General features: G+C 35.0%; 1 protein-coding gene and 1 long non-coding RNA gene across 4 annotated transcripts in view; one reads left to right on the top strand and one right to left on the bottom strand.

The window, feature by feature from the left end:
• LOC105146486 (A kinase anchor protein 200) overlaps positions 1-27065 on the bottom strand; it is a 146499-nt gene that overhangs the window by 79427 nt on the left and 40007 nt on the right. The window lies entirely within an intron of this gene.
• On the top strand, positions 1297-26875 carry LOC147907437 (uncharacterized). Its single transcript, XR_015547285.1, has 2 exons — positions 1297-7810; positions 7932-26875. It is a non-coding gene; the product is annotated as an uncharacterized LOC147907437 (long non-coding RNA).

The following is a 27065-nucleotide window of genomic DNA, read 5'->3' as shown; positions in this document are numbered from 1 at the left end:
CGTCATTGAGATTGGAAAAGGCTATTTCTTCTTTTTCCGCGGATTTGTCGTTGTCGCCGTTACTCATTGCTACCGATCGCCAGGAATCACGTTAACCGATCGAATAATGCGTCGTCTCTTCAGATTGACGATCTACTTGATTGAAACGATTATTTTATAACGATTATTTCAACGATGAGGATAAACAGTGTTTAGAAAAAAATTACGAAAATTGTGAATTTTTCAAATCTCAAGAACATTCATGTGTTCTTTTATAATAATTCAGTGTTAACGTTTTAGAGAGGAACGGATGGATGCTTGATTCATTCAGTTTCACAGAAGCGTTGAACGACCATTTGTAAATTATAATAATCCCGTAATGCTTCATTATAATTTCAGCACGTACACGTAGCATCATGCTGCTTCCGAACCGTAGCATGCTTTACTTGTACATCCGATTAGCGCGTGCATGCATCTATGCATCGCGCAACAAGCTGTGAAGAAATATATCGAGCACTCCATATAAGTTTCGCATCGCATATAAGCATCGGAAAAAGAAAGGGAGGCTATATGAAGCACAAATATTTACTCGCGTCAATATAAACCGAGCGTCACACTATTCTTCCGGGTTACTTTTATCGTGCCACTTTATCGCTTTATAACTCAATCATGAAGACATCGCATTTTATCGTGCATAACGGACAAAGAACTACGTGCACGATTTGCATATCATTCGCAGGCTAGCGTCAAGTCTCCGGTGTACAACTTATCAGACTATATACATACATACTTTGTACAATTTACGGTCATTTTCCATTTGGAAATATCAGATGGACTCGAGAGAATGAATTTAAGTATCAAATTTATTAATAATAACCGCTTTAACAAAATATTTGCCCACACTGAAAGAAAAGATTAGCTGGTACAACAAATTAGATGGTAAAATATGGCATAGCATTTTTAATCGGCCGCAGCAGCCAATTTTTCATTGCGTTAGATTATCCGCAATGTTAGTATAGGATTTCGATAGGCTAACGCAACTAAAAATTAACTGCTGCAATTAATTAAAAATGCTGTGCCATATTCAGCTAATCTTTTTTTTTTTTTTCAATGTATCTTCTCTATTTTAGTCCCACTCTACTTGTCTGCACAGAAACAAAGATTTTCTATGCCGCAGCTAATCTTGGTTTGTTATAATATATTTGCTGCCGTAACTATAAATTTATAAACTACAGCGAAATGGTTTGCTGTTGCTGCTATAATATAGATACTACAGCTAAGACATTAACTATGATACCTATATTTTAACTGTCCAACTATATTTTATACCTATGCCATTTAATTACCACATGCAGTTTTTAGTTACGACAGCTACTTTCTTTGTGCGGTGATTTAGCACACCTGTCATTTCGACCGTTTGTCGTTGACTTCATATCCTTCACTGAATTTATATAAACATAAATGACAGAGAGAAAAAGGTCCAGTAATAAAATTCATAAATATATATTAGAGATTTGAATGAAGACCATCTACGTATCTCTTTGCTTTTGAAATTTTATACATCAGCAGAATACTACATTTCAGCCTGACGCTCTTCCGCCGGGAAGAAAACAGGAAAGCGCCGAAAGAGCACTATATGCGGACAATAATTCTCACGAACAAATCTCCGAATCCCCTCGACTTCAAAGCGTCCAACGACCACTAATGTCGCATTATTCGACGCCGGTTCCGGCGACCTCATAAACGCACTGTCCTCGAATCATACCGCCGACCGACCTGCCATTTTAATACGGTTAAACCTCCACTTCCGAATAAAACTTCATCAGACCCCACGAATCCCTCGCATCTGTCGGAACTGTGGACGGCTGGCGCCCAAAATCGCTCGTGTGTGCATCTCGTGCGATGCCTCTCTACGCGCCGTCCACAATCTCACGCACTGCCACAATTATACACGCACACAAATATACTGTACCCAACGTGTTCACTGTACCCGATGCCCTACGTAGTGCTAATGCAAATGCGTGCCGTGCACTACCGAGATGCGTGCGGATGCACTTCCCGTGAAACTTTTGTTTCCTTTCACCCCCGCGTGCAACAGTGCCGACCATCGATATCTCCCCTTCCTTGCACGTGCAAAATATCGGGCTTTTACTCTTGTCAGTGAACGCATTTGTCGGGCAGATATCGAGAAAACGCTTCGGCTATCGTTTGGAAGATTGGAAAACTACGATAACACCGACAAGTCATGTCAACCGGGATTTCGAGAAAATCAAAATGCATGCTGGTTCGAGAGCACATTTCCACGCACGTACAATTTGAATTCAACGTTTAAACGTTTGAAAAAAATTACATCAGACTCGAGAAAATATTCAAGACCAGAGAGACCCTCCAATGAGGATTTGGACATGAATCACAGAATTGCTAACAAAAATCTGCAAGAGAGAAGGACATGCATTTACTATTTTTTCCCCTTGTCTCATTTTATTCTTTTTAGTTTATCTATTCCTCTTTCTCTGTCTTTCTTTCTTTCAGAAATTGTTAAAACATGGCGAACCAATCAAAAGTGACTTTCTTATGTCCAAATTTTTATTAGAAGGTCTCTATTCACGATCGTAATTTCTTATATATTTTATAATATCCGCTTTCAAAATGTTTTCTCGTAATAGAGTACAAGATGAATATTTCTGAAATATCCGCGCCAATAAATAGCTTCCGTAATTTTCGCGAAAATCCCGATTTTATTACGCCCTGCACACCACACACGATGAATTATTCACTTTCCGTGATGCACAATACGCGGGCTCCGCGACGAACAATTGTCTCTCGTATGTAATTGGGTAAACAGCGTGTCGATCGTGCCTGTAATTACTAAAAACATCATGTGACCAACCGAAATACGCGCATCATTCATAAATTTACGTGACGAATGACAGGACCAACAATGACAATGACTTCTGTATGAATAGTGTAAGGCAGACGGTCACCTCCTTTTCCGGAAGTCACGCCGACGGAGCGTGAACCTTCTTCCGTCTTTCGTGATTTCCAAAACCTATAATTCCCATGATATACATGGAATATTAACGAGAACGTAATTTATAGGTACTCCAAAGTGAACCTGATTTACGAAAGCCAGAAATAAATAATATATTAATAATGTACACCAGACTAGACTTGGCTATTGAAAATATTTCACAAGTAAAACTGAGCAAATTAAGAGATCATTCATTCTGCTGGCACATAAAAGATAAAAATCAGAAATAAAAATGGAACTCAAACCTTTAATATTTATGAACTTTATTTAAACCTTTCTCTGCCATTTAAGTTTATTTGATTCAATGAACGATATGAATTGTGAAAGCCAGCAAAAAAATAATCGAAATGATAGGTGAGCTATGTCCCGTTTGTTAAAAATACCCAGCGACTTTCGGTGGACGATAAAAATTTTCTACCTGGTTCGATATCGAAAGTGACAGCGAAAGATGAGCGGAAAAATGTAGCTGTTTATCGTGACGCGTTAGCATATCGACGGGAATAATTTATGCCCTTCTGAATGAACGGCGGTGCCGATAAACGAAATGCGCGAAAAGAAGCCGATTCGTCATGTGCAACGGATGCTCCGCGAATTCTTTACACGCTAACTCGAGCTCTCTCGCAAGTCACGTATGCCGAACACGCGCGTGCAACGAAACGCGCACGCATAACTAACGTTCGAATTCTTTTTCTCCCCTTTCATTTTTCAGCTGTTTATTATTCTTCGTTTATTTCACCAGTACCACATAAGGATTCGATACAATTCGAAGAATAAAATAAAGACAGCGAGATATCGAAATATTATAATTATAGAAATATTTTAATATATCTGACTCTAAATCGGTGAATATCAATGATTATCAGTCCCAAAGTGATATGTCAGTCATATTCACGGAGTAATCAGTGAAATTAAAAAGAAAGGAAATTTAGATGTTATATAATTAAATATCAATATTTGCACATCAGTTTTAATACCGTTGAATATATACACTAAAGCAAGATCAGCTAGATTAAGAATTCCATGTTTTATTGATTTTTTAGTTGATTTCATGTGGCAAACTTGAGATTATAATCATATCAGTAATTATTCACTGATTCATCAGATTGAATGTACAACATCGAATTGATATGGTATTAGTTTGTAATACCAGGCTTCAAGTAGTTGAAAATGAAATTTTTCTTAGCGAATCTTAGCAATTTCTTCATAATAATGATACATATATGTGTATGCATGATCTACGTGTCATTATCAAAATATAATTCATATTACACGGAAAGAATGATTTTGCTGACGTGTCTAAAAACTCAACTAGATACAGATCTTAAAATAATTTTGTTACGTTACAAAAATAAATATATAGAACGCTCAAACATAACAGTCGGTGCCATAGAAGGTTTTGATATTCTAACGACCAATTTAAACGTCCTACATAATTATTTGGATCCAGCAAAATTATTTTTAGATCTGTATCTAGCTAAATTTTTAGATCTTTAGCAAAACCGTTCTTTCCATATACGTTATATACGTCTTAATATTTCTGACATAGCCGCTACAATAATAGATATCTCACAAATGTTGACCATGTACGGAGAAATAACACGCGATGCCGTATCATTTACCACATTAGCATATCCCGATATAGCTTCGAGGGAAGTTTTGCAATAGCGAGATACATCTGCTTTCTCCCTATCGTACAACGCCCGACAACGCCATTCGTCGTGCCGTACGCGGACGCAATAATGAAGTGCGATTTGCCTAAAACACTAATGGCACATTGTGCCCCGGTGGGCTCTCATCGTTGTACCTACGAGACCGCCACGCTGGTACATCACCGCCGGCGGCGGTGCAATTAAGATCTAATTAAGCGTCACGAGAGAAATACGACGCTAAATTCATTCATAAGATGACACACGCGTGCGGTACTCGCGATATATATCTTTCGTTAAATCAATGAATATTGTTTTGTAAAAACAAATAAGCGCCGTATTAAATCCTCTTACGATATATTAAATACTGATATTTATGATTCTCCATCTTGGGAATTAAGTCTTCAATAAATTTTGATAAAGTTCAATTTAAATTGAATGGGTAACTTCCCGTTATTTATCTTACTTTTCAAATTTTGTTGTTACAAAAGATAAAGAATTATGTTTTCTTAACGTGATCTATTTTTATCAAGTCTGTAAAAAACACGAACTTCTCGCGTTTGCCGCGCTTGCTGTAACCCCGTTAATACCTTAAATAAGATATATTAAATAAGACCGTCATGGATCGAAATCAACTTATGTATCATCATCTTTCCCCATAATGGCCGGAAAGGACCGGTACATGAGATAAAGAATAAACCGACGGGACATCATCTCGACGATTGAATTAAATACACTCCTAGAAGAACGCGGCCGTTATACGTGCGTGCTATAACGGTCTCGAGATGACCATGACCGCGAGATCACGGTGACTAGGTGACCCGTAGCTTCAATACCGTAAGAATCGTACAAAGGCGAATAAAGTAAGTTGTCTGACAGAGACACATTTCTTTCAAGTCACGTAGCTCAGCGTTTAACACATTAGCTAAAAGTCTGCACTGAGAAAGATGTCTGGTTGGATTTCTGATTGGAATTCTAATGGTTGAAAATGGATGAATTAGAATTTTCTGGTTAAATCTAGTAAAATTCTAGTTGCGATATCTAGAATTTTAATTGATATAATCGGCATCTTCTAGTTCGTCCATTTTCAATCAGACATTTTTCTCAGTGTGCTCATAAATAAAATACATTGCCCAAAGCAAATTTTTTCTGGATAATTAATCAACAAAGATTAATGAAAGCTAAGAGGACAGATGGGAAACTTGAATGTGAACCAATATACGTAAGTAGCGTTATTCAACGTGAACGTGATACTATAGAAACGCACGATGCTCTTGTCTGGATCATAAGTGACATTGAATAGACCGAGAAACTGCGTTTTGTCGGACCATTTGTGTAGTTCATTCTACGATGCTCAAACACAATGACGAAGCGATTAATGACACCGTGTGAGCATGTACGTATAAAAGACTGATGACACCCCAGGCACTGATCATACATATCTCGGTAGATGTACGTGGATGTAGAAAACGGAAATACCGATTAGTATTATACCAATAGCAGCCAAGCAGTCAACTAAACTTATCGAACAAGCTGATTTCAAAAGACTTTACGCAAGTTTGGCGGAACAACAAAACTTTAACCCGATAACGACCCCTACTTGTGAAACAATTCGTTGCTAAAATTTTATTAAAGAGTATTATGGAAATTTTGCACAGACAAATCAAAGATCAATCGATATCTGCTAATATAGATACTAATAAATTAGTTATTCGATGACTGACACTTAAAGTCAATCGTTATAAGAGACAATGAAAATTCAGAAACAAAAATTCTATACTTATCTCAACATGGTTTTCAATCTAGTGGTTAAAGATTACCAGAAAATTCTTAAAGCAATAAAAATAGAGGCCGTCTATCGCTTTACTTTATCATGCGAGATCGTCTAAAGTCCACTAAACCGATTTAGTTCTTTGCGACTGAATCAAACATGAATGTTTTTCTCTTCCGAAAACGAAAATTCAGAGCATCTTTTAAGCGCTTGTTTGTGTAAGTAATGATTTACAAGAACAATTAGAATTAAATCTAATATTCTATATTATAATATTCAATTAAAGCATGTTGTTAACAATTTAAATTCCATAATATATATTTAAAAACACATCAGTATGACATCGACATAATGTTTCTGAGAGATATTTTTATTTATACGAAAAGAAAGATATTTCTATACAAGCGAGATATTTCTAGCAGATTCTTTTCCTAGTTTTTCCACATAACTATAAAATTACCATTTCTATTTTCTCATAATTATATTTGCAATCCGCATTCGCGTACGTCGACTCTTATTAACCACAAAATACGAAGGAAGGGACCCAGACTGCTACGTCGGCGAAATAACAATCCCCTCTGCTAAAGCTCGAAAATTCATACAGACGAAAGAAACCCCTGTCTGCATTTCCGAGTCAGACCAGTGTTAAAGGATTAAAATATCATTCATAACAAGTAAATAACAGAAAAGTAATAAAATAACACCAAAAGCTCATTTCAATAAAACATACAAAAGATTTATCTTTCTAATTATAATATTTAAAAAAAGTGCAAAACAATTCTCTTTATTATCTAATATTAACGGTCATTTAAAAGAATCAGCTTCAATTGTGATATTTTATCTGCAACCGCTAAGTAGAATTTAATTAGAAGGCGAGAAAGACATGTTTCTCTTTTCATTATATTTATATAAACAAGTTTCTGGTGGCACCTTGAAGAATATTTTGAGAACGCGAGTGTTACATAAAACTCGTCCATATTTTAGCGTTTTATTTTGTACTTGATAAGCTTCGAGATAAAGGATCTTCGTGTTATAGAGAATTCTGCATTTCTGGCAACACTGGAGAGAAACCGACGATCGACCCTTCACGATTGCGACGAACTCAACCGGACCCCGACGGTGTGCCACGAGGGTTGCCGCTTTCGTATTGATTGTACGTCGGATGATTCATGGGGTATTCTGGTGCGGTGACCACCCCCGCAATATTCTAAGCAGTCGCTACCAACCCCAAGCTTCGGGGCTTATCCCCGCCGCCGAGGTGGAAGGACACTGGCTGGAAATTACATGTCGAGATATGGCAAATGAGGGGCATTATGCAGCCCTGTTAAATACACTACGAATTCAGGGAAAAACGAGATAATACCACCTGGAAATTCTAAAGATGTGCGTAGTTGACATTGCAGTACTTCAGTAATATCTGCGTTATTTTACAGATAATTTTAATTCCGTGCCATATTTGTCTCTGGAAAATGTTACTGTATAATTAAATAATACATATATATAGGTATACAGAAGAAAATCAGTAATTCGATACCGCAAAAAAGACCAGGTGTGATTATAAGCAAACGAAATTAAGCAAGCCACTTGGATGCAACTCTCTTGGACGATTCTCGCGCAGGTGAAAGCATCAAACAGGTTTCAGGGAAAAAAGAAGACTTCAGAAACAAAAAATAAAGCAAAATTTAGGAAAGACAGTCTACAATGTCAGTATTTAGAATGTGAATTCATTAGCGAATCCCTAGAGTAATAAAATAATAAAAATGTCATGATCATTAAGTGCCACACCTGCCGCCTGAAGCTTTAAGAATACTTGGCACAGGTGCGTCGAAATGAACGCCTATAAGTGCAATAAAGTGCACAAAAACTCGATCATCGAATAAATGGACATCTTATTCGTTACCGGCGAATTTTGTCGAATTTCGTTAAAGTGACGAAATATAAATATTTATTTCGACGTTTCTAACGTGAATGGATTAATTTTCTCTGTAAATAAGTCAGCCCCTTTAGAGAACTTATTTCATACGCACGTGCGTCATATTCATGTTTAATTACGACTGCAGGGTGAGAAAAAAAAGCTTTAAAAGGCAGCACAAGGACAAGTGCATTGTTCACAGAGCTATATAAAATTCACGGAATTACTAATAATTATACAAGCTAATTAACGCTATTTTCGCTATTAAACTTCTTTAATTATAAATAAAAAATAAATAAAAACAGATTTAAAATAATAAATAAAGTAATAATAAAATGATAAACATAACAATAAAACATGAAAGGTAAGATCTTTAAGGCACTTGATACTTATTGTCTTTCGCAAAAAAAATCACGATTTAACTTAAAATTAAACATTTTGATCTCACTTCCGCCGGATATAATAACTCGTTCACCTTATACATAAGTTAACGCTGTACAATAAATTTTCTTCTCAAGTCGCTCTCTTTCCTTTGGGCAATCACCCAAAGAATATTAAAGCCTTTCGCGGCTAGAGGGTGCAAGACAAGGCACTGGTCCAGAAGCAGCACCCGAGAGAGATCTATTTTTACGATTTCCAAAATGTAACGGAACTGGCACGACGCACGCGTACTTTACATTCTTCCCTGCGCTCTTTCTTTTCGAGAACCCTTCATCACTAAAATAACGCACAAAGACAGGCCGCAGCCTCGCTGCAATATTCTATGTCAAACATGTCGAGACATAATTCAGAAATTATCTGTAAATTCAGAATTAAACACTATTAAATTCAATTAATGCCAATTTGAGTTTTTTTTAAGTTGCTTCCACTGCTCCTAATCAATATATCGTCAATTTAACTGAACCAATGGAGTTAAACAATTTAACTCAAGAAAATATGTTAAATTTGATACAAATTTAGTTCATTATTTATTAGTGCATACGTTAATATGGATGTTGCTTACTTGAAATTAACCACAGAAGTGGATTGATATATATCTTGAAACAGAGTTAAAAATATACAAATGTTAATGTTGACACTATTAAATCAATAGCGTCAAATTGAATCTAATTTAAATCATGATTGCTCCTATATACCGTTATATTTATCCATTATTTTAGTATAAAATAACGATATATTAAATAGAGTAGCAGTAGCAATTTTAAATTAGATTAAAGACACTATACAGAGTAAGTCAAGAGATTGAGTTGCCTCTTTGATGTCCAACAATGAATGTCTCAACCTTTATTCCGAGAAATATTAACAAAGTCCATTTATCTCTTAATTGATTCTCCTAATTTTAGAAGACAATCGTGGGTATGATTCCCGCAGAGTTTCGCCAATCTTTACCGATTACAATCCGACCTCGCGTGCACGTTCGTGCACAGGTACACGCGCACCGAGAATGAGTACGTACGTACGAGCCCCGACACTTTCACTCGTTCGCCTCTTTCTTTGGATTTCTGTGAGAAATAACGGCACTGGTGCATGGCACCAGTGGATATTTGACACAGACCTGAGAGGAGCAGACGAGAGAGCGTTACTATACCCTGTCGCTTCCTCTCACGATGGGCTATACACGTGCAAGCACTGCTGCTTGTAGCACATCTGGCCGCACATTCAAGGCCGGACAATCAACTTTGTGTAAAAGGAACCTCTTCGTACGCTATACAGGGTGTGCCACCGGCTAACTGACCTGAAAATCCTGACAACGATTCTTTATGCACTTTGAGGAGGCAACCAAACGAGAACAAGAAGATAATGATCATCTGATGATGTGAATTCTTTTCGGTTAATTTCCTCATCATACTGGGGATTCTATTAAACTGTCTGCACGGTAATACCTAATATCTTTTGCTTTCCCAAGATAGCTTCTTGCAATTCGCCCAGTAAAGAGAAAAAAATGTTTTAATCTCGGTTTTCAGAAGTTTGAATCATTTGTGCACAAAAAGAATGGTTTTGTTGAAATATCTAAAAATTTAGATAGATATAGATATGAAAATAATTTTGTTGGACTATGAAATTAATTATACAGGACGCTCAAGCTAATTACTAGAATATCAAAATTTTTTGCAGCATCACTCTTCATGCTTCAGTTTTCTAAATAAATTCGACTAAATATTTGAACTAACAAAATTATTTTCAGATCTGTAACTGGGTTAGATAATTCAGCAAAATCGTGTTCTTTCCTTGTCGTGTTCATTTAAGTTTTTCATTCTTTCATTGTAAATATCATTATGAGTAAACAGAATTTTTAAAAAGTATTGTGTATAAAATTATGTTCTTAACTATTTTCAACCTTAGTATAATCTAAAATTAAAATTCCATAATATTACAACACGCAATGAGACAATTATTATACAGCAAAAACTGGTTTTGCTGAATTATTATATCAAAATTTAGCTAGATACAAATCTGAAAATAATTTTGGATTCTCAAAATAAAAAATTGATTGCTAGAAAGTTAAATTTTTTTGCAGCACTGTTCATCAACTCTCACTGCTCGAATTTTCTACATATAATTATTTAATGGACCAACAAAATTATTTGAGATATGTATCTAGATTTTTAGATATTTCAACAAAATTTATTTCCGTATAGACCTATACTTATATATTTACATTGCTAAACATTTTTTGAAACGATATGTATTTATGTTATCAATCACGTAAATATATATCGAATAATGAAATATATTAGAATAAGATTTGTTTTCTCTTAGATACTGCGATATTAAAGGCTATGACTAATATTACGCGAAATTATCTGATAGGGAATGTCACTTAGTATTCGCGACTTAAATACTCGATCGTACAAGAGCTTGTTTCATCAAGAGCTGCAGGAGATCAAATTTGCATCTTTTATTTACATGCCAAGGATCCTAAGGGGATTTGCGATAATGATCGCTCCAATGAGTGACTTGGTCGTTGCAAATCTACGCCGGCCGAGTAAACAAGTTCCTCGACAAAGAATGCCGACGGATGACAGCGCTTTCACATGGAGACGTGCAATGAATGCCAAATGCAAATAAGAAGTTAGCGATCGAAGACAAAGCGAGGAAGTAGCGAGTGAATACGGTTTTAATATGCTTAACACCTCTCGGTAGCTTTGCGGCTCTTTTTCGCGACATTTTTCTAACATATCAAAAACGAATGATGAATGATTATCATATACACGCCGATGTGCTGGTAATTGTAATAACTTACATTTTTTCGTCAATATTTCTAAATGTTTACAGCTTGAAATTTGAAGGCGCAATTTTTCAGAAATCTAACATCCATCACTAAAATTTCGAATTCAACGATTTCAAAGCACCGTATAGACTACTGTACGTTACGGCGAATTGCTTCAATCGATGAAATTAATGTTGCGGATAACTAGATTTTCAAGGTATCGGTAATCCGACGATTGTTTCTGCTGTTACGGCCGGTCACGTTAGCGTGGCATTGTACGAAAAAATTGCAAAACGTATTCGAAGGCCGTCGATTTCTCACGTATATCTCGCGTTTCTTTTTCGCACTAACGCAGTGGTATCGCGCGTTACGGATCATTAGACTTGCAAAAGCTGCCAGCGTATCGACTTCTCGTTATCATGTCGCGATGGTAGGTATAGTCACTTGAACCATTCAAACTATACGATATCAAATACAAGTAGAGTCGTGTGTGAAGCGAACAAAGCTACGGAGTTTCGAAACTATCGTGTCGGTTAAGCCGTCGGAACGAGCAGCTCGATCGGATGGTTAAATCCTCGTACCTCGATGTTGTATCCTGGTTCCGGCATACTTTGGCTTCGGTATAACGTTACCTAAAAAGGTAACCAGCACACATACGCAAACAAAGGTTCAGCCCTTTTATTGTAACCTTAATTCGATGTGAATCATGCACAGCTAGCAAACTTAAAATATTATCCTCACGGAACGATTTTGTTGAAGTATCTAAAATTTTAACTAGATACGAATCTGAAAATAATTTCATTGCATCATCTAAATAATTATATATACGGAGAAAAATATGTAATTAAATTAACTGGAACTTGGGTGGCAAATTAACGACCCAGAATTCTGATTAAACGCTTACTAGACTTCTGGTTAAATCTATTAGAATTCTTGTAGATTCTTTCCGTGTTTCTTTTCCCCCAGTGTAACATTTTGATTACAAATTATCAATTATCAGTCGGCACAATGTTGTGCTGTAATCAGTGATTCAAACTCAATAAATAACTTATCTCTTCCGAAGGTCATCGGAGAAATAATTAATTTCGTTCGTTATAAAAATATCCTTACCTCGACGACCTTTATTTTGTTTATTATAGGGTAAACTCGAGGATTATAGCCATATGAAAAAGATGGCCACAGACTAATTGTTCCAATAATTGCTACACAGTATATTTTTGTAATAATTTTTAAAGATAATCAATATTTACAGTAATTTATGTATGTATTATTCGAAATAACAATATTGTAAATATTATGCAATATTTTTACTTTCATTGCAAAGTTTTGCATTTGTCCGCTATAAAGGTTGCTATAATGTCGAATAAATTATAATTAAGCTAGCATAATTAACGTTACATATATAAATATTATGCCATCTTTCCGTTACAGTCCGTGTATTATTTTATCAAATAACACACTTTTTTTTTTAATTATCAAAATCATTTGTTTGATTTCCTAGTTTAAAGGAATTATATAATTTTTATGTTACTTAGTGTGTGCAATAATTATATATATTTGTGTTAAATATATGAAATTAAAAATTGTATTTATCACTTTACAAAATGTTACATGCATCTTTACGTAAAATATATATGACCAATTGCCTCATGACTATTATTCTCTAAAAATTAGATAAGATGGCTAATGCATATATTATAATTATTATATTATGATATTACAATAAATTTCTGTTAATTTCTGATTTCTCTTTAATTTCGATAGTGTTTATTTCTTTAAGCTTCAGTAAAGTGATATATCAAACAGTATTAAAAATAACAAAATTGAAAGTATCTATGTTTTTTGCATTTTAAAAAACTAGAGCCAAATTCAAACTTCTCGTAGACGTATGTTTCGAGCTCTACAGTTCCCGAACAAGTAGAGTAATCGAGAAGAAAGACTTCTCCCTACTGAATAGGTTTTCACTAGCCTCGTATAATTAAACCCCGCGGGTTACAGCCGCGCATTTCTCAGTTCTCTACTCGCGTTATTATCCTGAGACCCACGGACGGACCCGAATGACCGCAGGCATTCATTGTTATTACACTTATTAACGACTGTGTCCCAATCAGAGAGCACTTATAATGCGCGTCTTAAGTATAATTCAGTTCGAGTAGAAATGATTCAGAACAGTTCCGGACCTGATTGTTCGTCGGAGTCAAGTTTGGTCGATCGGAGAAAACAGCGTGATCGTAATTACCGTCTTGTTATACGTAAGGATCCTCTGTCTATTTTGTCGTGTCGAATTATAGACGCTTCGTAGGAGAGAAAGAATACTGACCCACGACAAGAGCGGAAACCAGTCGGTCTTCTTATACGTCGTTTTCAGCTCCACTCTTGGCACGGCTTGACTCGTACGCCCGTAACCGTAAGCCGTAAAATACAATGCCGTAAAGTATAACGCGACCGTTGTGTTGTTGATGTGTCGTAGGTAGGTACACGAGAAACCGAGGGATTTAGCTTAGAGGTCATCGCACGAGCACTCTCTTCCAACGACAGGATAAGACGTTAATTCGATGCTTCCTGCTCGGTTAAAGCCGAGATTTTGCTGAGGCGATTTCAGCCCCCTTTCCTTCTCCGATGTTACGTAAGAACATACTCCGCGAGAGATACCTCTCTATGATTTCTGCACGCTTAGATCTTTTCGCTTCACGCGAAATTGCTTGATCTTTGAAGATAAACGCAATGTAATTTTTACGTGTAATAGATTTAGAAATTATATAACACGAAACACGTACATACACAGAAAATACAGTTTTGTTGATATATTTAAATATTTAGCTAAACACAGAGCTGAAAATAATTTTGTTGGCTCATTAAAATAATTACGTAGAAAACGCTCTGGTTGCTAGAATGTATTATTAAAATTTTTTGTAGTTCATCATACAATTTTTTACGTAACTTTTGATAGTCCTACAAAATTATTTTTAGATCTGTATCCAGCTAAATCTTTAGATACTTTAGCAAAATTCTTTCCATATAATTCTTATTAACTGTTTAATATTAACATTTTTAATATTAGACATTTTCAATCTAAAAATAACTTCTAATAAGTTTAAATCATCATCAGAAATATATCTTGCTTTTACATTGAATATATTTCGTAATTTTTTGCAAATTCTATTTTCCTCATCACATCTTGCTAATTAAATAACACAATATGAACTGCAAAAGTAGAAAAATTTGGGGAAAAGGAATTTTCACCGTATGTGCACCAAGTCGAAGAAGTTTTTAATGATTCAAACTCGAATATGCACCATATTCTCATGGAAGTTTCGAGAGTTGTTCGAAAGGGCAAATTGCCAACTCCAGTCGCGAATTGGAAACAAAATTCCAGACGCGACAGCGTACTAACGCGAAGAGTGTAAGTTTCTCTATCTCTCTTTCTATCTACCTATCTCTCTCTCTCTCTCTCTCTCTCTCTCTCTCTCTCTCTCTCCCAGCTCATGTAGGATTATATTTGCGGAGTTCAAAGAGTCGTTCGAGAGGGAATCGAAAATCGGAATTGAGAAACCTGCGAACGGATTTATTATGAAAACAGGTATACGCACAAGTTGTGCGTCGTTACGAGGGATAACCGGTTTCGACGGTGTACATTTACCAAAACGCTTTAATTATCCAGAATGCTGTGTCCTCTCGTTCGAGCTTCTTCATCTAGCCTCTTTTAATAAACACTGTTAACACAAATTCACTAATCAAGCAATGCAGAATATTGGTTAAACAAAGCCCGAACTGCATTTCTCTCATGCTCGGTAAAACATCGCTTGGTAAACTTATGTTAGAGACAATAAAACTAGCTCGGCCAAATGAGCGTGCAGGCGAGCATGCGTAATTGCGCTCTCAGTCTCAATACTAATCTGTCGTAACGCGCGATACAATTAATAAAACCATATGACTGATGGATAGCCCGAGGCATACGCTTTCATCAATCTATCTACGAGAGAACAGGGCAACGTTCGCCGTCACCGTGACTTCAAAACATATCTTGAATCTACATAAACTCGTTCCGGGAGTTTTTTTTCCTTCATACAGATTACGGAAAAATTAATTGATGTTGTTAATAATCGTTAATCCTCCGCTGGTAATATTGGACTTTTTAAAGCATATTTTTTTAAAGCATATTTTTTTTATTGTAAATTCTCTGGTAGATAAAAAAAAATGAAATCTAGAAAAATCTATAAAAATAAGTAAATTACGAACTTACTTCTATGATAGTAAAAACTTATTTTAAATCTTTCACAATTACATAAGATTTTTTTTCAAACATATATACAATACATATGCAGAATGAACGATTTTACTGAAGATTTTACTTGAAAAATTTAACTAGATACATAGAGATCTGAAAATAATTTGTTGAGCCATTAAAATAATTACGTAAAAATCTCAAGCATGCTGCACCACAGTGCTGTAAAAAGCAATTCATTTAAGCAACCTACATAATTATTTTGATGGTTCAACAGAATTATTTTTAGAGCTGTATCTAGCTAAATTTTTTAATGCTTCAGCAAATCATCTTTTTTGTGAAATAATATAAAAATCTGCGCTAAAGTTCAAAGATCCAAGTTGGAAGGATGAAAATTTCACGTTGCCAACGGAGAATTAATTATACGGTAATAACTGAGAGTCTTAACTTTTTATTTGAATCTGACATGAATTCCCACAATTTTCCTTATCATCATCCGAGCAATGTGAGTCATAAATAAAACGCGATAGCAACAATTTTCAGGCGATTTTTGCGAGTGGCACATATATGAGTTGCGTTGAGAAGTTCCTTCTTAAAATATTGTATCGTGTTGTTATTGAGCAACCGTGTTAACGTGCATGACTAGAAATTGGAGCAAACTTGAATATATATTCTAAAACCAAGCTATAATACATTGCATGTTATTAAATATAATTACATCAGACATGTTCGCAGTTCATTGCTCTCTTGAACTTTTTTTTAACCTTCTAGCAGTAAGTGTATCTCGAGTTTTATTCCGAAAGATTAATTTTTAATTAATTAATAATGCAAAGTGACATTCTATAAAAAGTTATGAAAATAGGGTAATTAAAACTGCTAAGTAAACGAGACAATTTGATAATTTATTAGTGATAAAATTAAGAGTTATTATAAAATCAATGAAAGCTAGTAATTATTCACTTTATAGTTATTATCAGCTCTGTTAAAAATAATAAATGCAATTCAAAGATATAATTATAATATATGTGAAATTAAAATTATTAAATGTAATATTTATTCATCTTATCCTTCACGTGAAAAGTAGATAATATATTTATATAATTTTCTCACATAAAATATAATTAAAGAATGTATAATCGAATATACAAAAAGAATAATTATTTAATAGATTTAATACTTACTAATATAAATCTCCAAATTTTTAATTCTGGAGAATGAAAAATTTTAAATTTTTAAACATAATATCTAGCATATATATTAACAACTGACTAACTATTGTAAGCAAAACTCAAGCACAATATGTGCTATAAATACATTTTCTTAAAAGCAGCAATTTATATCATAGAAAGATCTCTTTCAGTTCCATGTACCACATATGCAGAATTTATTAGCGTACATGGTTCCATCGTGTTTAATTCCATAAAATGCAATCCATAGAAAAAAAAACCCAACGGGGTTGCATAAATAAATGTGTTCGCAGTAACAAGGTCGTGCTATAAATATGTACGTTTAATTTTCATCATTATCATTATCATACTTTCGAGATTTTACATGATAGGTAAATGGACCGGATTCGATTCATTCGTTACTCGTTAATTGCTTTACGTGATTTCACAACATTATCGATTATAATAAACAAAAAAACACCACAAATTGCAATCTACAATTCACATAAAAAATATACTATAATATATTAATTAATTTTACGCAAACATCGAAGTTCATTCCTATCAAAACTTTCTTTTGAAGCAAAAATAAAACTGGGAATATGTTCAAGTATCACGAGTACATCACAATTGAAAGATTGTCAGATCAGTAATAATTATCTGAAAATCTTCAACATCAGAAAGGTAAAGATTGAGAATCGAAGATAATTCGTATGATAGTTTCTGCAGAAATCAATTCAATTCGTGGGCGAGGTCAAGGAATCGGTACGATTTAGTTGGCTGACACTATGATTAGAAGAACAGCAAAGCCATAAGCTTCGTTGATTCAAGCTATGACAGCGTTCACGAGGTTCATAGTGCAGCGAACGGTTTACCGTTTCTTGCCGAGAGCCTGTCATCTGTCCTTCTTTCTCTTCCTCTCTTTCTCTTCCCTTTCCCCCCGTATCTCTCTCTCTCTCTCTCTCCCTTTTTTGTCTCTCTCTATCCAACCTCTCGCTCACTCTTACATTGTAGTCGAATGCAATACGCGCCATGGAGGATGATATGTTCTACTCTCTCGCTTTCCGCTCTAGCTTGGCTCTCTCAGCTGGCCGCGCTCTATTCACGTGTATTACTGAGAGAGACGAGGAGATTACCAGCTCGGGGCTGTGACTCATTCGTATAGCGCACACCATGGAAGCCGTCGCCGTGATAATCCTCTCCAGTTTCTCCGGCCCGATGTTGCCAGATCAATGGAATCTACAGGACGTACAAGTTCACCAGACCTCAGTCAAATTCACAAGTCTCGGATGTACCTAAACGAAGATCCCACTTCGAAAAGTAAAATGCAAAGTTCAAGTGCATCTAAAATTATTATTCCATAGATCTTAAACAGTGAAAAGATTCGAAAATTCAGATAAACGAAGATCCCACTTCGAAAAGTAAAATGCAAAGTTCAAGTGCATTTGAAAAAAAAGTTATCTTATCTTAGATTCTTAATATGCAAAGAAAAGATTCCTATTTAAATTGATAAATGTAAGAAAGAAGTCTCAATTTCTTCTTAGATTACGATAAGATGTGAACTTTGCTTCTACACTTTTGGATTTAACGGAGAGTAAAAGCATGTTGTACATGATATAATCGATGTTGCCCTCTCGCATTAACTTCGGAAACATGTTCGAAACCGTTTGAAGCGCGCGAATTCCGCGATGCTCTCTTGCTCATAAGACTAGCCTCTTCTCCAGCAAACCCCCTCTTCTTAACGGACGTATCTTAACGACGTAGGTCACGGAGGCCAAAGAAGCAGTCCATTACTCCGTATCTCCGTGAAGGAATTACTCGCTCGGGAAAAACATGACGTCTCTTATTCCCGGCGACGATGAACGACGTTCAACATCACCCATAACCTCGAAGCAACGCTTCGGGAAGTGTGATGCCGCTCCTTCCTTCGTGAAAGATCGGTTTCGCAAAAAAATTAAGGCCTAACGAATTGCTGTCTTCGACAAATTTTGAAAGAACTAAATACAGAGGATATTCTGATTTCAGTATATTTTTATTATTACACTACCTTTCTATTATTAAAGAAAATTGATGGTATATTAGTGTACATCGAAAAATTTTTGGTTGAAAATGAAAGAAACCAGGAAATTCTAATCGTATCAATCAGAATTCTAGGTGGAGTTAATGTAATATAGTTCTGATTTCAATCAGAATTATATAAATTTATTCTCCTTAAAACTTTTGGAGTGAATCTCACTCTGAAGAAACGTTACTATTTCAAGACTGGATATTGAGCCACTCGTTTTCAAGAATTGCTCAATTTTCACTCTTTAGAATGAATGAGATTCCATTCCGAAAAATTTAGAGAAAATAAATTCAACCAGAAAATTTGGTTTGTCTCCATTTTTAATCAGAACATTAATTAATACCAGATTTTTCAGACCTTTTTCAATATACTGATTCTGACTTGAAAACAACCCATTATTCGTGTACTTTGACACTAAATTAGTCAACTTTGTAGGTGAATGACTTGATAGATCTGAAATCAGATTAATTTTCACTCGTTACAGTGAGATTCCACTCAAATAATTTGACAAAGAGATCCGGAATCATATTAATTTTCACTCTTTAGAATGAAAATTTCACTTTAAAGAATTTAGAGAGAATAGATTCAACCAGAAAAATCTGATCTTTAACTAGAATTCTAATTAACGCAATCAGATTCTTTTTCAATGTATTGATATTGGAACAGCCTACTGTTTGAGCATTTTGATACATTAGTCAATTTTATAGGTAAGGTAAATGGCTTAATAAATCTAAAATCTTTAATACAAATTCTAAGAGCTTGTAAATGACATCAGACGCCGAGGAGATAATCTCGATCTGTCAGTGAAACTTAAGCCGGAGACGTGCGAGCTATCGCGAAACTCTATTTAGACGGTAGGCAAACTTGAACGAGTATTTATCTGCGCTGGCAGATAAAGCGTGGCGCGCGTCTTGGCATGGCTCGCGATAAAAATTTCTATTCTGCGCGGAACATAGCAAACAGCGATAACGAGCGACCGACGATTACGCATATCAAAACGGAGGATATTGGATAACGATAGGTAGAAACCAAAACAAGTATACACAGGAATGATTGCAATTAATTTACGAGTGACCGAGAGAAAGACTTTTAATTCCACGTCTGGGAATGCCCGTGATTTGTTTGTTGTGCGTTACACGATGATGAATATTCGCAATATTGTTACATCATGCCGCAAAATATTCCGATTATTTTTTTTAAACGGAAAAAACTTGAAAAATCTATAAATCAAAGACATTATGATTATGACTATCTTTTTGGAATCTGCTTCACTCAAATTCAAAATGAATTCAAGTTTTAGATAAACAAGTAATTCGCGTACAATACATTTTAGAAAATATTTATTAATTTTAATTATTTTAAAATGCAATTTTAATTTAATAACTGATTGTAGAAAATGGTGATTCTTGAATTATGTCGCGTTGTAGCAAATAAATAATATGATTAGAGCAATCAAAGTTATTGACGGTAGTTCGAATTGAAGTACATTAGTACTGAAGCGTATTAAAAGAGTAATTAAATAATTTAGAAGTCAATGAAAAATGTAGTCGGATAGTTGGAATCTCAATACGACTCGCATTTCGCGGTACCTGCAATTATTCTAAAGTGCTGGTAATAAAAATTTCAACGCAGGATTTGTCGGACGAGTCGCGTAGTCCACTTGAAAAAAACTACAATATCTCGTTTACTAATGCATCTCTGTAAACGCACGCGCAGACTGCATAACGAGCAATTAAGAAATTAAAAAAAAGGTCGTTAGGCTGCGCCCCACGTTTTAACCGATACACTTTCACGTGCGCTTGTCGCGGCAACAGGGATACGCGGGTGCACATTAGGCGTGTCCCCCCTGAACCCCATACTCAACCGAGCATGGCGAAACCGGAACCTGAATATATCAACTCAGCCCTATTTAGTTTCCATCTCGCTCCCGAGCCCGTGTAAGCCGTGTAGCCGTTCAAACGTGTAGCCGCCGTGAAATGGAAATCCGCCCGCAGAAGTCAGGGGAGCATTGAGCGATTTTCTTTATGCTCGTTCATCGCGCATCCATCTCAATTGCGAATTTTTATTTCGACTCTCAAACGTCTCGAAATTATCAAGACGTTTGTTGAAAGAGACTACATAAAGTATAAAATCCTCTTGAAGTTCGAGATGTAATTGATATGACAGATATCAGCAATTAATTGTAAAATAATCGATATCGATAATTATAATAGAGTGTCAATATATCTGTAATTGATAAAACAAATTCAATTTTGACAGCTAAGTATGATATCATTAGTATCAGTACAGTTGGACGGAATACAATTAAATCTTAGAATATTAAAAAAAAATGTTATTGTAAGTATAGATATTTTCATAGATTATTGTCACGGTTTGATCTATTTTTTTGTTTAATGCATTACAAAACAGCAGTAATTGTAATAGTGACATTCGATCTTCGACAAGATAGTGCATACAAAAAGATATTCTATTGCGAAGAAAAGTGATTACTCAATTTACTTTCTTCTTTTTAAGTAACTTTTTACCTTTAACAAAGAACAGCATTTTATAAGTTATCGTGGCATTTTACGTCTTATTTATATGCATTATTTGTAAATGAGCCTTTTATGAGCCATACGTGCCCCCTCCCTCCCCCTATGAGTAGCCATATATCCCACCCCTATGGAATATACAGCAAAAATACAAGGGTCCAAAAAAGTTCATTTTTTAATACGAAATATAAATATTTTGGATTTCCAATATTTTTTTCACAATAATAGACAGTACAAAGTTTTTACTGATACAGTCCGTTTACTTTAAACATAGTAAATAATACTTAATAAATTAAGTTTTAATTTAAATTTAAATTATTTAAATTATTATTTAATTTAAATTATTTACTGTCTTTTGATAGGTGCGGCATATATAACTATAACCCGGAGTTACCCTATATTTCCAACTGTCGCGTTAGAGCTTCCGCCCGGACGACAGGACCCGTCTGCGATTGCGATTAAATCGCCCTCAGACGAGCGCGCGCGCCCCCGCCATGTGTGCCATGCTGCCGGCCATTTAATCCGTCATCGCGTCGTCCCGGCGTCGTACGCGGCTTTAACCTTCACCTTGAACACGCCCTGCGTGCACGAAAACTATTTTAGGGTCATCCGGGGCCACCCTAAGAGAGAGAGACCCACACATACGCGCACATAAGCGTAGCCTTTCCCGCGCGGATCGCTCTCGATCGAATTATCACACTTCCCTCGTATTCTCACTTTATGCTTTTCGCACGTGTCGCGATCACAACACAACCCGGAAATTTTCGCGAAATTGTACGATGTAAGATAGCAGCCACGTGCTATCGAGAGTCGCGACGACCGTTCGTGCACAAAGTCGGAGCCTGTTCCAATTCACGCGATTCTTCGACGTACAACTGCAACTTAGCCGCGAGGGACTTACGGATCCGGTAATTTTTGGTTCGTTAAGATGTTATCGCGGCAAAATAGTAATTTACATCTCGGCTCTCGAATAAAATCACGGCCACTTACCGCGGCGAGACGCGACTGCAAGAATTACAAAGTACAAACAACAGAGATATGGAGAGTACAAAGCCGCCGCGCGACATCTCGCTCGTAATCCCGATTATTCTATTCGCGTTCAACGATCTGATCATTTATTCATTCACGAGAACGTCGGAAAAAATAACGACGTCCCACATAGTCGCGTAAAAATAGCATCGGTGAATTAGCGTGGGTGTCTCTCAATGAGTCAAGACAATCACTATAACGGCGGAGTAACTGCCGTGCGAGTATCTCAGTTACAACTGTATAATTATTCGTCAACTTAAAGTGGAATGTAATAGCTTTTGAGATGAATCAGATAAATCTGAATATGAAGTTTCACTCTCGTTCAAACATTCCCAGAGAAAAAAACTCTTTCAGTAGCGATGTAATAAAGAGCTCGAGGATTTGCATTGTTCCTCGTTCTCGAGTAAAGAAAGTAGTGAGTTATACGGCACACATTTGTGAATACATACAACACAACGGTGTATCCTTCACTAAATATTTGGAGGATCCGAAAAGAGCGTAAAAGAGAAACCGAGATAAGATCATACAAGCTTAGCAAGCAATAAACGACGTGAGAAAAAGAGGCATACATGAAAAGAGCAATTATTTTGCTGAAGTCTAAAAATAATTTTGTTAAACCATCAAAATAATTTTGTAGAAATCTCAAATATGATAAGCAATGCTGCAAAAAGTTTTGAAATTTTAGCAATCAATTTAAACGTCCATATAATAATTTTAATTCGACAAAATTATTTTCAAATTTGTTTCTAATTAATTAAATTTTTAAATAGATATACTTTAACAAAATTATTCTCTCCGTGTTTCAAAGGAGCAACCCAATCCTTTGAGTTAAATAACATTTTGTTACTTTTCCAAAATGTGTCAAAATGTAAATCAATCTATTTCTGTAGTTAGTTTCAAAATAAACAATATTCATATTGATGTATGCTTAATAAGTAATAAACTTTGAATAAACTTTAAATTTAAATTAAATTTTAGTTTAATACATTTTCTTGAGTTAAATTGCTTAATTTCATTTAGTTTTTAGTTAAATATTGAGTTATAGAAGCAGTGACGGTGACTACAGAAATAATTAAAAATAACTCAAATTGGTATTACATAACTTAACATTATGAATTTAACAGTATTTGTTCATTTATAAAACAAGAGTTTTAATAATACCCATACCCACCAATGTAGAGTAACTTCAATCTCAGTGCAACTCATTCTTCATTTTCTAGTTCTAGAGAATTAAAAAAAGATAAAGAGTGAATTGAATCGAGATTAAAATTAATCTATGTTGGTGAAAACGGGTATAAGCTATTCAGTGGACTGTGTAGATTGATGATGAGCGTCGTAATCCAAGGAAATGGCAGCTTCCTTACTAGAGAAACTAATCGGCCGTAGAGAATGATTTATAACGCATCCGAGGCTAGATGTTAGCCGCGACATAACTATCACGTGGAAGAGATAGACAAGAGAGACTGATGTTTACACAAGACAGTCCGCTATTATCCGGGACCCTTCAATTATCAGACGGACGTTGACATTTACGCATCTCGTTCGTGCGATTCGCTCCATTTCTCCGCCTGCTGAATATATAGGTCCCAAGTTCGATGCACCACTCAGAATTCACCCTAACATCACAACTGTAGAAACGGAATGGAGCAAAAACATGTGTCGCCCCTGGACGAGTTTGAGAAAACAAATAGGGGTCCTAGAACATCCTCCGAGAAACTCCCGGAACTATCGTCTGTCTCTGCGAAACTCGATGCCGCAGATTTTATGTGGTCCCACTCTCCTTTGTCAAAGCAATTCGTTTTGATTTTCACGGTAGGAAGACCAAGACTACAAATCTCATAATGTAACGTCCTATACTAAATAGCCAATTCTTTTGATTTTAAAGATTGTTTTAGAATCCAGTCCTTTTGAATAAGACTCCTACATCGAAAGAACGATTTTATTGAAAAACCTAAAATTTTGTTAGATAATTGGAACGTGAATTGGTTACTAAAATATTAAAATGTTTTGCAGATTGTTTTTAATTTCCAACATAATTATTTTAATGGTCCAACAAAATTATTTTTAGATTTGTATTTAGCAAAATTTTAGATTTTTTAGCAAAATCTTTCTTTCCGTGTAAATTCCTGGAGGATGTTATCTAAGTATAAATGATGATAAATTATTTATGATTTTAGAAAGCATGAAATAAAACAAAGGATCGTAAAATTGTATGAGATTGTCGAGGAACATTTCCAACAACTATCATTTTAAGTTTGGGAAATTTATAATCGAGAGAGAGATACGTATCATATTATATATACATCTAATAATACAGAGAAGATGCAAAGCGAAGCAGAAACTCCGATAAAATGCGACGAGTGACAGCGATAGAGAAATATGCAGCACCGTAGGAAATAGCGCAATCATATTAATTACGCTAATTAACGTAATTAACCGCAATTAATTAAAAGCAAAGGAGAGACAGCTCGGGAGATCCGTAGAAATCATTTCTACAACGAAAGCTTGCCCGACGATGATCCACGGCCAGTGGATTTCAGAGAAACCGCCGTCTGTCATGTGAAAATTTAACTGAAAGGTCCAATTAGGGAAATCAACCTAATCAAGCCTCTACGGATATCTGCACATTCTTCGTGCGTGCGAGAATCATTATCGTACTCGAGAACAAGTTGTAATGTCTCATAAATATTTTTCGAGAGTATAACGCTTCGATAACATCGGAGCGTTGAGAGTTAACGTTTTATTTACGAGGAATGGCTACGCCAAAGAAAAACATGTAATGCAAGATTCTTATGGATATTTAAGATGCAGATCACCTCTTGGATTTTTTTTTTTCAAACAGCTTCGCTATCTCAAGAGCGATAATGAAGAATAAAAAATATACAAATGTTTACGCAACTTGAGGTTACAACAAAAACCTGACTATATAATTACGTATTCATCAAGAATATATGTTTAATAAATCTTTTTAATCAGTTATCGTATCGATCAATCAACATATTGAATTCCAAAGAAAAATGTAATTTAGCGACATATTTTCGGTTCAGAGTTAAAATCTTAAATCTTATATCAAACTTCATCTTTGATTTTTGTCGTCCCCTAAAGGACGAGAGGGAACAAAACAAGGGATAAAAAGGGACCCAGAGACCCTCGGAACCATATCACCGCGGATTTTCTACCGGATCGTCAACAGTGACATGGCTTAATCCATTACGTAGAGATTGCGTTCGTTTAGATAAACGTACATAGACGTAGTCTTGTAATATAAATAACAAAAAGTAATGAGATACGATCGTAAATAACGAAGTGTGACTGGAAAGATATCCAGCTAGAAATAACCACAGGAAAAATAAAAGCGCGGGATGTTTAGGAATGTGTGAACTACTAATATATAGGGTGGCAAGAAAGTTTGATTACAAAAAAAAGTAAAATTTTGTGTTTAAGAAATCATTAATAACGACATATTTGCACAAAAAAAACAAACTGTTACAGAATTGGAAAACTTGTGTTAAATTTATCACACTTGACGTGTTCAAAAGATCCACTTAAATTTTTGTATTGATTTGATAGAAGATGAATATATTAAAAAATAACAAAAAATATTATGTAAAAACACTAATATAAAAAATAAGTAATAGACAATTTGTAATGCAAACTATGTAGAAGCACATTTTTTTCAGTAACATTAACATTTATGATATCTTAAACTAACAATTATTTTATGCATTTGTTTCGGAATTTACGTTTTAAAACACATTTTATATTTGTAATTCATAAACATAAATCATAAATGTAACTTGTTATTTTAACACTAAAAAAATATTGAATATCAATTTAACACAAAATATTTAAATAAGAACCATTGTTAAAATAACATTCAAAATAATCATTTTAACTTTGATACATTTTAAAGCATTTCAGGGGAATGCATCAACAATGGCCGCGCATCTTTTCATGGATAAATTCTCTCAGACAGCCAATAGAACAATCTTTAGTTTACTAACCGATAAAAGTTTTTTGATGCAGAATCTTTTTGGCATTTAATAAGGTGTAACTAAAGTGAGCGTCACACGATACATGATACATTTTCTTACATGATTGCTTGCATTTTAGTAAATTACTAGAAATTATGCGTTTCATGTGATACAATTCTAGTAATTTACTATAACGCAAGTCATCCAGCAAAAAACACGCATCGTGTGCCGCTAGCTTAATACATCAAAATTTATTTTTTTTTTTCTTTTTAATATACATCACTACAGGTAACAAGTTAATGTTATTTGTCATTATTATTCTGACGTAAAAATAATCTTTAACATCATTTTAATATCAAAATGGCAACAGATCACATTAGTTTGCTACGTGAATAATGATTTAATAAACACGAAACTTTGTGGCCCAATTTTCTTGTCATCCTGCATGTTCAAAATTTTTAATTAGTCACATTAATTGAACGTTACGGGCGTATAATTTATACTTTAAAATCCCGACGATAAGAA

This window comes from Acromyrmex echinatior, chromosome 14, assembly GCF_024713525.1.
Source record: "Acromyrmex echinatior isolate Ae372 chromosome 14, ASM2471352v2, whole genome shotgun sequence".
NCBI lineage: Eukaryota > Metazoa > Arthropoda > Insecta > Hymenoptera > Formicidae > Acromyrmex > Acromyrmex echinatior.
Note: the sequence above shows the minus strand (reverse complement) of the source record. Positions and strands in the feature narration are given on the sequence as shown.